The following is a 13524-nucleotide window of genomic DNA, read 5'->3' as shown; positions in this document are numbered from 1 at the left end:
TTACAAACATGCAAGTAAATTCAGTCTAGTAGAGAGCCAAGCTTTTCCTCTTCCCTATTGTCAAAAAACTCACTTTTCAACCCATCTCAAGATGCATTTCATCATTCCTCCACTCCCTATAAATTTGTGGGGATTTGGACTTCTGTCTTATCCTTTCACTTAATTTATGAGTTAAATAAACATTGATACATGCTTATTTTATATTGGTATGAGAATCATGGTTTTAACACTTTTGAAAAATGATTATCATTTTTTATAAGTTTCAGGTTGCCAATCTGGGCAATGAGTTGTTCAGAGGTTTAACTAAGATATGCTAAGATACTCCAAATTAAAAACACTCTCTGACCCTGAAAAGAAATGCAAAGTGGTGTCGGGAAAGCAGTGTTGGGCTAGGTGAGGTAGTTTATTCTTAAATAATGTGAGAGGGAAAGTTAATTTATCAGGATCTGATGGATGATGGGAAGGGAAGGAAGCTGGAGCATTGGGCAGATATTGAAATTGGATAGGACAATTCCTCTCTTGTGAATAGAGAATGGAGGGAAGGATGATGTAGGTACAGGTGTGCTTACAGATTTGGTGGCCAGAAGGTGAGGGGGTTGCTATCTGATGTGGCTAATTTCTGAGAAGGAAAAAGTGATGAGGTTGGTAGTTTGAGGACAGTGAGAAAGTTGAAATGATCATAGTATAGAGACAGGGGTCATGCTGGCTAAACAAATGTAACAAATATAACAGGATCACCAGACTGGGCTTAGGGCTCAAGGGGGTGCTGATCATACGGCAGTTTTATTGATACCACATGGTTTAGTCATTTATTGACATCAAGTTTGGTTACAGGCATGGTGAAAGCATCATGAAGTTTTGACAGGTGAATATTATGTAAGGGGACAAAGAGATTTAGAAACTGAACTGAAGTAGATAAATTGAAATGAGGACTCATGAAATATAAACTGTGTAGGGAAGAATTTGGCCACCCAATGCGCAGAACTGACTCATTTGAAAAGACCCTGATGCTGGGAATGATTGAAGGCAGGAGGAGAAGGGGATGACAGAGGATGAGATGGTTGGATGGCATCACCGACTCAATGGACATGAGTTTGAATAAGCTCTGGGAGTTGGTGATGGACAGGGAGGCCTGGTGTACTGCAGTTCATGGGGTTGCAGAGTTAGACACGACTGAGCGACTGAACTGAACTGAACTGAGGGAAGAATTGGCTTCTTCCCTTTAGTGTTTTCTTTAAGCTTCAGTGACTTAAAGAATAAAGAGAAAGGTGAAATCAGTATTTTCATAGGTTACAGAATTTCTTACATACTCTCAACAGCGTATTTTTCCTTAAAGTGTTAATTTATTTATTTTGCTGTAGTTTTTACTTCTTCACCTGCAATGTTAAACATTTTACACATGCTTTTAGTTTTTCTGTCTCTCTGTTCAACTTTTTTCTTTCTATTTCTCTAATTGAATACCTATACATATAAATACATGCATATACGTATATTCAGTAACACACATAAATATACAATATGTGCATTAAATAAAACTGAATTAGGGTAATATTATTTTGTAATCATACATCATGAACATTTTCCATGTCATTTTTCATGAGATCATTTTTAAATAGCTGCATAATATTCTCCAAAAAATTATCATAATGATTGACCAGTACCTTTCTAAATGAATGTTTTCCCCACTTTTTATTATCATTTGTAACATTGCAAAGAAAATTGCATATAAATCTTTGTACAAAATTTCAGGTATTTCTTTTTTTTTTTTCTAATTTTATTTTATTTTTAAACTTTACATAATTGTATTAGTTTTGCCAAATATCAAAATGAATCCACCACAGGTATTTCTTAAGGAATGCTTTAGTGGCTAAGATGAGCTGGTGTTAATCTTTATGATTCTTAATAAGGAAAAGTATGCAATAAAAAGCTAAACACTTCAGTATACTAATGTGTGTGAGTTAAGAAGGGAAACTAAGAAAATGAGACAAACTTCTGTTTGGGATTGGTTCATGTTACAGCTGTGTATCATAACTCTTCATGCTGAGGAATGATACAATTTCTTTCATTGTGTATTGAACATATAATACAGTATTTAAGATCTATAAAATGGAATAGTTCCTATGGTGCTATGCAAGTATAACCCTTGATGACATAGGCATATTGTTAACTAATTTTACTCTGTATATAAATAAACTTAATTGTGTGCTTTTAAAATAATGTTTTGAAAATTTAAAATTATAAATATATACTTAATGTTAAAACTCAAGTACAAATTATATTACTGTGGGGAAGCTTTCCTCCTGTAGATTCAGCTTTATTTTTTTCTTGTCATTTATTCTTATCCATGTGATATTCAGCTTTTAAAATCTTGCTGAATTACTTATTTGCTATTACTTGCCTTGTTCTCTTTGTCTTTATAAGTTGATGACGCAAAAAAAAAAAAAAATCCTTTATGTCTCTTTAATGGGATTTTGGAAGGAGTAGACATGTTCTTCTCTCATTTTAAAAATTATTGTGTCTCTTTTCTACATTTCTTTTACTTCTTCGAGAAAAGAGTAACTGTAAGATTCAGCTTCCAACACTCTTTTTCAGTTTCTTTGCTTACTTGTGGGCAGGAATCCCTCAGAAGAAATGGAGTAGCCATCATGGTCATCAAAAGAGTCCAAAATGCAGTACTTGGGAGTCCAAAATGCAGTACTTGGATGCAATCTCAAAAACAACAGAATGATCTCTGTTCGTTTCCAAGGCAAACCATTCAATATCACAGTAATCCAAGTCTATGCCCCAACCAGTAACGCTGAAGAAGCTGAAGTTGAACGGTTCTATGAAGACCTACAAGACCTTTTAGAACTAACACCCAAAAAAGATGTCCTTTTCATTATAAGGGACTGGAATGCAAAAGTAGGAAGTCAAGAAACACCTGGAGTAACAGGCAAATTTGGCCTTGGAATACGGAATGAGGCAGGGCAAAGACTAATAGAGTTTTGCCAAGAAAATGCACTGGTCATAACAAACACCCTCTTCCAACAACACAAGAGAAGACTCTATACATGGACATCACCAGATGGTCAACACTGAAATCAGATTGATTATATTCTTTGCAGCCAAAGATGGAGAAGCTTTATACAGTCATCAAAAACAAGACCAGGAGCTGACTGTGGCTCAGACCACGAACTCCTTATTGACAAATTCAGACCTAAATTGAAGAAAGTAGGGAAAACCACGATGCCATTCAGGTATGACCTAAATCAAATTCCTTACGATTATACAGTGGAAGTGAGAAATAGATTTAAGGGCCTAGATCTGATAGATAGATAGAGTGCCTGATGAACTATGGAATGAGGTTCGTGACACTGTACAGGAGACAGGAATCAAGACCATACCCATGGAAAAGAAATGCAAAAAAGCAAAATGGCTGTCTGGGGAGGCCTTACAAATAGCTGTGAAAAGAAGAGACGCGAAAAGCAAAGGAGAAAAGGAAAGATATAAACATCTGAATGCAGAGTTCCAAAGAATAGCAAGAAGAGATAAGAAAGCTTTCTTCAGCGATCAATGCAAAGAAATAGAGGAAAACAACAGAATGGGAAAGACTAGAGATCTCTTCAAGAAAATCAGAGATACCAAAGGAACATTTCATGCAAAGATGGGCTCGATAAAGGACAGAAATGATATGGACCTAACAGAAGCAGAAGATATTAAGAAGAGATGGCAAGAATACACAGAAGAACTGTACAAAAAAGATCTTCACGACCCAGATAATCACGATGGTGTGATCACTCACCTAGAGCCAGACATCCTGGAATGTGAAGTCAAGTGGGCCTTAGAAAGCATCACTACGAACAAAGCTAGTGGAGGTGATGGAATTCCAGTTGAGCTATTCCAAATCCTGAAAGATGATGCTGTGAAAGTGCTGTACTCAATATGCCAACAAATTTGGAAAACTCAGCAGAGACCACAGGACTGGAAAAGATCAGTTTTCATTCCAATCCCAAAGAAAGGCAATGTCAAAGAATGCTCAAACTACCACACAATTGCACTCATCTCACATGCTAGTAAAGTAATGCTCAAAATTCTCCAAGCCAGGAGTCAGCAATACGTCAACCGTGAACTTCCTGATGTTTAAGCTGGTTTTAGAAAAGGCAGAGGAACCAGAGATCAAATTGCCAACATCCTCTGGATCATCAAAAAAGCAAGAGAGTTCCAGAAAAACATTTATTTCTGCTTTACTGACTATGCCAAAGCCTTTGACTGTGGATCACAATAAACTGTGGAAAATTCTGAAAGAGATGGGAATACCAGACCACCTGACCTGCCTCTTGAGAAATCTGTATGCAGGTCAGGAAGCAACAGTTAGAACTGGACATGGGACAACAGACTGGTTCCAAATAGGAAAAGGAATACGTCAAGGCTGTATATTGTCACCCTGCTTATTTAACTGATATGCAGAGTACATCACGAGAAACGCTGGACTGGAAGAAACACAAGCTGGAATCAAGATTGCTGGGAGAAATATCAATAGCCTCAGATATAGATGACACCACCCTTATGGCAGAAAGTGAAGAGGAACTCAAAATCCTCTTGATGAAAGTGAAAGTGGAGAGTGAAAAAGTTGGCTTAAAGCTCAACATTCAGAAAACGAAGATCATGGCATCCGGTCCCATCACTTCATGGTAAATAGATGGGGAAACAGTGGAAACAGTGTCAGACTTTATTTTTCTGGGCTCCACAATCACTGCAGATGGTGACTGCAGCCATGAAATTAAAAGACCCTTACTCTTGGAAGGAAAGTTATGACCAACCTAGATAGCATATTCAAAAGCAAAGACATTACTTTTCCAACAAAGGTTTGTCTAATCAAGGCCATGGTTTTTCCTGTGGTCATGTATGGATGTGAGAGTTGGACTGTGAAGAAAGCTGAGCACTGAAGAATTGATGCTTTTGAACTGTGGTGTTGGAGAAGACTCTTGAGAGTCCCTGGGACTGCAAGGAGATCCAACCAGTCCATTCTGAAGGAGATCAGCCCTGGGATTTCTTTGGAATGAATGATGCTAAAGCTGAAACTCCAGTACTTTGGCCACCTCATGCGAAGAGTTGACTCATTGGAAAAGACTCTGATGCTGGGAGGGATTGGGTGCAAGAGGAGAAGGGGACAACAGAAGATGAGATGGTTGGATGGCATCACTGACTCAATGGACGTGAGTCTGGGTGAACTCCAGGAGTTGGTGATGGACAGGGAGGCCTGGCGTGCTTCGATTCATGGGGTCGCAAAGAGTCGGACACAACTGAGTGACTGATCTCATCTGACCTTATCTCATTGCTTACTTGGGTGGTTTTGTGAGCTGGTTCCATGGTTACATCGTGGAATCTGCATACATCAGTACTATAGTTTTACACTGTATTCATCCTATTTCCTATTTAGTCTGTTTACTTTTAGAATTCAGAAATCATAACTTTGGTTCTAGAAAGTCATTTTCTTCCATAAGGTAATTAATTTCCTCAAGACTTCACAGTACTATTTATTTAAATTCCTATTTTCTTCCTTCCTCCCTCTCATTCTCCCCTTGCCACCCCACTCCCATCTTCTAATATGTGCAATAGGAGCCATCTGTTGAAGGAAGAGCCTGCTGCTTAGGATCTAAAACAGAAAGCTGTTTTTATTCCTTGCTAATCATGAAGGAGCTGTGCTTGTAGTACACAGTCTCGTTGAACAAAGCATAGAGGCGTGTGAACTGATGTGAAGCTGTTATTAATCACTTGGATCAATGGTTGCTTGTTTTTATGACCAAAGGACGGTCAGTCTTTTTCTAAGAGAACAGAAACCGTTCATTCTTACTTTTGTCAGTGTGTATTTCTTCCGTACCCATATAGGCCATATTGGTGGACAGGCAGGTAGTGAAAAATAGAGTAGGCTGGCAAACGAAAGCATATCTGTGGAGGCAAGGGCCAGATCATCTTAGTTCTTAATTTTTTTTGGTGTATGTGATGGGAAGCAATCCTTTCCTCAACTTTTCAACTATTCCTGACACAATAATGTCATTTAAAAACTATAGCTACAGTGATTTTCTTATGTATTTTCATTTTGTGAGTCTTTCCCCCAAATAGTTAAATGCTTTTCCAAAACATGATCTTAAATGATTGTGTATTTAAATAAAATATTTATTTGAATGTTGCTTTGTAACCATGGGTCTGAGAAGAGTTGTACCAGTATATCAACATTATTTATTAATAACATTGAGACTGGTGGTTTGTATCTGGTCTTAGTGAGATCACTATGAGTGTCTGCTATTATGGCTGGTTGTATAGCAAGTATGTGCTTACATGGTCAGCAAAGTATACGGAACCTGGGATGAGTCACCCACTGGGCTCCCTAGTTTGGGAGTGTTCCACATATATTACTGGTGTTACCTGATGTGAGAGTAAAAAGACATCTGCTGTGGCCTTTCGGAGGAAGAACAATTGGAGCCCCTGCCTGGATACCCTGTTCTGAGGTAGCCTTTGGCTGTGGTGCATATCCTTGCTTTATGCTGCTGTTATATTGTGTTCTTTCTTGTATATTTGAAAGCATTGCCATTTGGTGTCCTGTGAGTCTTCTTTAGCAATCAGCTCTTCTTTAACTGCCCCTGTACACTTGAAGGTCAGGTCATGTTCTACCTCAAATATGCTTATACTCAAGAAAGGCTTTAACAAAGAGTTTATTAGGTTCAGCAGAAGAATAATCTCAGAAGTTCATGGCAACTTAATAAAAAAAAAATCACCTATATCTGTAAAGGGTGGGTACAAAATCTTTGCAGGGAAAGAACCAAATAAACTTGTTTATTGCTGATATTTTTACCCTTATGCAGAGACATTTTTGGAGAAGGAAATGGTAACCCACTCCGGTATTCTTGCCTAGAGAGTCTTGTGGACGGAGCAGCTTGGTGGACTGCCGTCTATGGGGTCGCAGAGAATCGGACACGACTATAGTGACTTAGCAGCAGCAGCAGAGATATTTTGCATCTCAAAATGTCCAAAGGTATGGTGTTAGGTTTTTGCCACAGCAATCAGAGCAGAAAAAGAAATAAAAGGAATCCAAATTGGAAAAGAAGAAATAAAACTCTCACTGTTTACAGATGACATGATCCTCTACATAGAAAACTGTAAAGACTACCACCAGAAAATTACTAGAGCTAATCAATGAATATAGTAAAGTTGCAGGATATAAAATCAACACACAGAAATCCCTTGCATTCCTATACACTAATAATGAGAAAATAGAGAAATTAAGGAAACAATTCCATTCACCATTGCAACGAAAAGAATAAAATCTTAGGAATATATCTACCTAAAGAAACAAAAGACCTATATTTAGAAAACTATAAAATACTGATGAAAGAAATCAAAGAGGACACTAATAGATGGAGAAATATACTGTGTTCATGGATTGGAAGAATCAATATAGTGAAAATGAGTATACTACCCAAAGCAATCTATAGATTCAATGCAATCCCTATCAAGCTACCAACAGTATTCTTCACAGAGCTAGAACAAATAATTTTACAATTTGTATGGAAATACAAAAAACCTCGAATAGCCAAAGCAATCTTGAGAAAGAAGAATGGAACTAGAGGAATCAACCTGCCTGACTTCAGGCTCTACTACAAAGCCACAGTCATCAAGACAGCATGGTACTGGCACAGAGTCAGAAATATAGATCAATGGAACAAAATAGAAAGCCCAGAGATAAATCCATGCACCTATGGACACCTTATCTTTGACAAAGGAGACAAGAATATACAATGGAGAAAAGGCAATCTCTTTAAAAAGTGGTGCTAGGAAAACTGGTCCACTACTTGTAAAAGAATGAAACTAGAACACTTTCTAACACCATACTACTACTACTAAGTCGCTTCAGTCGTGTCTGACTCTGTGTGACCCCATAGACGGCAGCCCACTAGGCTCCCCCGTCCCTGGGATTCTCCAGGCAAGAAAACTGGAGTGGGTTGCCATTTCCTTCTCCAATGCATGAAAGTGAGAAGTGAAAGTGAAATCGCTCAGTTGTGTCCAACTCTTAGTGACCCCATGGACGGCAGCCCACCAGGCTCCTCCATCCATGGGGTTTTCCACACAAGACTACTGGACTGGGGTGCCATTGACCTCTCCATTCTAACACCATACACAAAAATAAACTCAAAATGGATTAAAGATCTAAATGTAAGATCAGAAACTATAAAACTCCTAGAGGAGAACATAGGTAAAACACTCTCCAACATAAACACAGCAGGGTCCTCTATGACCCACCTCCCAGAATATTGGAAATAAAAGCAAAAATAAACAAATGGGACCTAAGTAAAATTAAAAGCTTCTGAACAACAAAGGAAACTCTAAGCAAAGTGAAAAGACAGCCTTCAAAATGGGAGAAAATAATAGCAAATGAAGCAACTGACAAAGAATTAATCTCAAAAATACACAAGCAGCTCCTGCAGCCGAATTTCAGAAAAATAAATGACCCAATCAAAAAAGGAGCCAAAGAACTAAACAGGCATTTCTCCAAAGAAGACATACAGATGGCTAACAAACACATGAAAAGATGCTCAACATCACTCATTATCAGAGAAATGCAAATCAAAACCACTATGAGGTACAGTTTCACACCAGTCAGAATGGCTGCGATCCAAAAGTCTATAAGCAATAAATGTTGGAGAGGATGTGGAGAAAAGGGAACCCTCTTACACTGTTGGTCGGAATGCAAACTAGTACAGCCACTATGGAGAAGAGTGTGGAGATTCCTTAAAACCTGGAAATTTGCTTATGACCCAGCAATCCCACTGCTGGGCATACACACCAAGGAAACCAGAATTGAAAGAGACACGTGTACCCCAATGTTCATCGCAGCACTATTTATAATAGCCAGGACATGAAAGCAACCTAGATGTCCATCAGCAGGTGAATGGATAAGAAAGCAGTGGTACATATACACAATGGAATATTACTCAGCTATTAAAAAGAATACATTTGAATCAGTTCTAATGAGGTGGATGAAACTGGAGCCTATTATACAGAGTGAAGTAAGCCAGAAAGAAAAACACCAATACAGTATACTAATGCATATGTAGTATATGGCTTCCCTGGTGGCTCAGAGGATAAAGCATCTGCCTGTAATACAGGAGACCCGGGTTCGATCCCTGGGTTGGGAAGATCCCCTGGAGAAGGAAATGGCAACCCACTCCAGTATTCTTGCCTGGAGAATACCATGGACAGAGGAGCCTGGCGGGCTACAGTCCACGGGATCGCAGAGTCGGACATGACTGAGAGATTTCACACACACACACACACAACATATATATATGGAATTTAGAAAGTTGGTAACTATAACCCTGTATATGAGACAGCAAAAGAGACACAGATATATAGAACAGTCTTTTGGACTCTGGGAGAGGGCGAGCGTGGGATGATTTGGGAGAATAGCATTGAAACATGTATAATATCATATATGAAACGAATCAACAGTCCAGGTTTGATTCATGATACAGGATGCTTGTGGCTGGTGCACTGGGATGACCCAGAGGGATGGTATGGAGAGGCAGCTGGGAGAGGGATTCAGGATGGGGAATACATGTACACCCGTGGTGGATTCATGTTGATGTATGGCAAAACCAATACAATATTGTAATTAGTCTCCAATTAAAATAAATAAATTTATATTAAAGTGGGTTTCCAGAAACAAACAAACAAAAAATTATATTTCAATTAAGCTTTGGATGCGTATGGTGGTCATGGAGATGTGCCATTAAGATCTCCTATGTGAGAAACTTCCATGGGAGAATAATTGACTGACACTTTTGAGCTACCACTCCTGTGAATCTGAGACCAAGCTGTCCCCAGACTGCTTCAAGGCAATAACTGAGCATGGCAGGGTATTAGTGACAACCCATTTCTGCCTGATGGAGGATTCCTCTAATATCCATAGGATATGCCAATATCTGATCAAATTTGGGCCACGATACAAATCTTAATAGAATGGATAAATTAGTAACATTAAAGCACAATTTGTTGACCTCATTACAGAAACTTTAAAATTAATACTAGACTTAGAGAAAGTTCAGAAAATAGATAATAAAAACATTCTACCAAAGTGACAAAAATATCTAAAACTTAAAAATTAAGAAAAATCATGTATTATTATCAACTAAATTAAGCTAGTTAGAAAGATTGAAGTTTGTCTCTCTCCCCAAATCATAGCATCATAAACAAGAAAAAATGAAAATGAATCATTCAATTGAAGAGTATTTTAGAAGACAAAAAAATAAGGAGAACAGAAAGAGAGAACCATTAAAGATAAATGGAGAAATTAGAAGGAAAAAAGACAAATAATAAATATAATCAAGAGCTGTATATTTGAAAAACAAAAAAATAGATGAATCGTTAACCTAACAAAAGCAACTTAAAAAGAGATTCAATGACTAGAAATGGTGACTCCATATGAGTGTTTCTCATGTTTCTTCTACCCTGAAGGTTAATATATCTGCTCCTTCAGAACATCTGGAGACAGCTAGCAGCTGGACTGCATGTGAGCTTTGGGCCATGGGAGAGGTCTGAAAGGCAGAGCCAGCCTAAAGCTTGGGCTAAGACCAACATGGATCCCAAAGCAAAAATTGTTAGATCTAATCAATGAATTCAGTAAAATGGCATATACACATACATACATACAATGTAATACTGTTCAGTCATAAAAAATAGAAAATCTTGCTATTTTTAACAACATGGATGGAACTCGAGGGCTTTAGGCCAAGTGAAATAAATTGGACAGAGACAAACAAATGCTGTATGATATTGCTTGTACATGGAATCTCTGTTGGGGTCTTGGGCCCAATTCCAATGTGTGTGTGTGTGTGTGTGGTTTCCCACACTACCAACAGGGAATTCTTACATACCAGTAAGGTGTCTAAGAATTCAACTGGATTCTGGAGGTAGCATTAGATCCCACAGGTTAAAGGTTCACTTCTTCAAGACTACTCCACCTTCCCCCATCCAAAGCCACCTCATTCACATAACAAGACATCTTTGTTGCTCTCATCACTTAGGAAATCCCAAGGGTTTTAAGAGCCAAATCCCAGAAACAAGGTTAAAGACCAAATACTAAATATATATTTCCTACTATAAATAACAATATTGTAGAATCTTAAAAAAACAAACTTAGAGAAAAAAGTGATCAGATTTGTGATTGCCAGAGGCAGGAGGTGAGGGGTGGGGAAAATAGTTCATGAAAGTGGTCAAAAACACAAACTTACAGATATAAGGTAAGTACTGAGGATGGAATGTACAGCAGGGTGACAGTAGTTAACACTGCTGTATAGTATATTTGAAAATTGCTTAGAGAATAAATTCTAAAAGTTCACATCACAAGGAAATTTTTTTGGTGTATAACTATGAGGTGATGCATGTCAATTTACTGTGGCAATCATTTTGCAATATATATATGTTGAGTAGTTGTACTTAATGCCTTAAACTTGAATGGTATTATATGTCAATGATATCTCAATAAAACTGGGAAAAAAAGAATTTGAGACTATAAAAATATTCTGACTGTGCATCATCCATATAAATCATGTGAAGCAACCTGCCAAGAAAATAGCTTTAATTAAAAAACAAATGAATCAAAACATCTTCCTATCAGGGTTGAAGGGGATGAGTAGAGGAAACAAGCATTAGATAATGAACTTAAAAGTATATATATGCATAAAGTTACACTGAATGTTATGTATTGGGAATGAATAATATAAGGTCAGGGCTTCTCCAGTGGCTCAGATGGTAAACAATCTGCCTGCACTGCAGGAGACCTGGGTTCAATCTCTGTGCTGGGAAAATCCCCTGGAGAAGGAATGGCAACCCACTCCAGTATTCTTGTCTGGAGAATTCCATGGACAGAGGAGACTGGCTGGCTACAGTCCATGGGGTGGCAAAGAGTCAGACATAACACACACAATACACAGTCAAATAATGATCCTTAAAATGGAGGGGACAGTTGCAAGGAATACTATAATATTACAGAAAAAATAGTTTAGAAAGTTTTCTAAGGGTTTCATCTCATTGAGGTGTAGCAAGTAGGAAGTTATAGAGAAAAGAGAGTTTGTTAGTGGAGAAAATAGTTTTTTTTTTTTTTGCTTTCAAGTAGTAGTACAAAAATATGCTTCTAATTATGTTGCTAGGAGAAAGAAATGAGAGGAACTGATAAAAGTGTAGCAATCTATTTAAATTGCATTTAAAAAGAACAAAACAAAATGAAATTAGATAAGTAACAAAATGAAATAATTAGATAAATCAGCAAAATTAAGGAAAAGGAAAACATGAATACAATAAAAAAACAGGAAACAAAGTTTGATGGAATGAATAAAATACATACATTAGTCACTATGCTATATATGAATGAATCGAGTTCACTCACTGAAATATAGATTGGCTCAAAAAACAAAACTGACATATGACATTTCAAAGGAAAAAATAAGTGGTAAGAGCAAGGGCAAAGAGATGATAGGCATACATAAGACAAGTAAATTAAGAATGACTTGATGGATATAAGAAAGGGTATAATTTATTATAACAGCAAAAATAAGGCTAAAGATGGACATTATACCATAATGAAAGATGTAGTTTATGATAAATGTAACAATAAAGCTAGAAAACCCTTAAATAGTAGCTAAAGACAAAAATCAATATATTTAGGGATACGAAGATAAGTTATAAGAATTTTATTTCAGTCTTTTTGAGAATTGGACATGACTAGTAGACAAAAATTAGAAAGGAAATTATTAAATTATCTTTAAAACTTGACTTAGTGATTATATAAGATCCTTATATCCCTAGATATTATGACTTTTTTCATTTTTTCTGTCAATTGGTTAAAATTAATCATATATTGTCTACAAAAGTGCATTTTAAAGTGTGGAAAGTCTTACTAAGCAATTTTCTGATCATATTCACATAAAGTTAGAAATAAAGCATAATTGAAATATTAACTACCTGAAAATTAATAATTACTTTGTTAAATAATCCTTTGATAAGAAAGGAAATTAACTGAGGAATTATAAATGATCTAGTAAACAAGGAAGAAAAAAAACAATGCTTCCTACTCAAGCCTACCAAAGAAACTCACTTTTATTAGAAGCACACACACACACACACACATCCACAGAAGAATAGAAGGAAGCTGTCAATGAAGGTAAAAGTAGAAGTTAATGAAATAAAAGACAAGGATAATAATAAATTGATTCAGAAATTTTTACTTAGAAGACATTAATATAGTAGACAAATCTCTTGGAAATTTGAAAAGAAAGAAACAGAAAAGGTGCATAGTCACAGTTATTAAAGGAATCTTGAGATGGTAAAATATATAAATCTATGGGAACTAATTTAAAAAGTATGAAATTGTTTACTAGCAAGATATAAATTAACAAAGGAATAAAGTGAAAATCTTGAATAAATCAATTAATGCTGACATGATTTAAAGATTGCTTAATTTACCACTGGAAATGGAATAAGGACCAGATG

This window comes from Bos indicus x Bos taurus, chromosome 2 (genome assembly GCF_003369695.1).
Source record: "Bos indicus x Bos taurus breed Angus x Brahman F1 hybrid chromosome 2, Bos_hybrid_MaternalHap_v2.0, whole genome shotgun sequence".
Lineage (NCBI taxonomy): Eukaryota > Metazoa > Chordata > Mammalia > Artiodactyla > Bovidae > Bos > Bos indicus x Bos taurus.
This window is presented reverse-complemented; position numbering follows the sequence as displayed.